The following is a 1,040-nucleotide window of genomic DNA, read 5'->3' as shown; positions in this document are numbered from 1 at the left end:
TCCACTTTGGATGCAGTTGTCTATTTTAACCTTAAGCTCAAAACAGCATATGGAACACCAGAAGGTATTTTTATCCTCCTCAATTTTATCACAATCTTGACAGCCAAACTAGTATTGTGGCTATTTGAACAATGAAGCCATCTGTGAGGCTGATGCCCCATCAAAGGAAAAGTTTAATGTAATATTTCTTCAACGTGCAATTAAAGGAGAATGTCTGCTACTATTTGTCTAAAAGATTATTTACTGGAAGTAATAGAAGGGAGTTTAAAACTAAAATTGTCTCAAAATTCATTAATTCCATGATTGTTTCTGTACCACATTTGTAAAAAAATGGTAAAGGTGATCTTCAAATCTGCAAAAAACAAACAAATAAACAAGTCTCTTCTACTCAAAGCACTAGAAGACTGAGCTGTTTACCTGGACACCGTGCTTAACTTCTAGACTCTACATCTCTATGAGTCACCAGACCAGGATAAGGAGAAGTGCCGACTGTGCCGTGCACAAGAACTGAACAGCTCTGAGGCCAGCTGGCATGTTGTTATTATTATACTTCCTGAGCCTGCAAAACAGGATGGCTGTATCCAGATTGCCTGTTCAGAACAATTACTAATTTCTGAATTATTCCCAAGAATCATTTGGAAAGTGCTGCTTGGCCCAAACAAAATGCATGCTGCAATTCATCAAACGATAGTATAGATGGCTGTTAGTGCCATCAGACCATGTCCTGATACAATTTAATACACTTGATGAGCACACCAAGTTGGTATTGATTTCTCACTCATCCTAGACAAGGAAGAGAAAGCAACAGTGGCCACTATGGTGGCTGAAACTTAGATGACTCCACGAACGCTGTCCCAAGCCTTTCCTGTCCCACAGAGAGCATCTGACATTATTACTACTCTTATGCAATTTTATGGTACACCTCACAGTAAATAAACAATTAGTAGAAATCCCAGTATTTCAAAAATAATTTGAAAATCATTCCATTGCATCTGTGCTAGATGCAATAAAATGTGGGGGTTTTTTGCTTGTTTTTTTTT

The sequence above is a fragment of the Meleagris gallopavo genome, chromosome 2 (genome assembly GCF_000146605.3).
Source record: "Meleagris gallopavo isolate NT-WF06-2002-E0010 breed Aviagen turkey brand Nicholas breeding stock chromosome 2, Turkey_5.1, whole genome shotgun sequence".
Taxonomy (NCBI): Eukaryota; Metazoa; Chordata; class Aves; order Galliformes; family Phasianidae; genus Meleagris; species Meleagris gallopavo.
The sequence above is the reverse complement of the archived record's forward strand: the minus strand, read 5'-3'. Positions refer to the sequence as shown.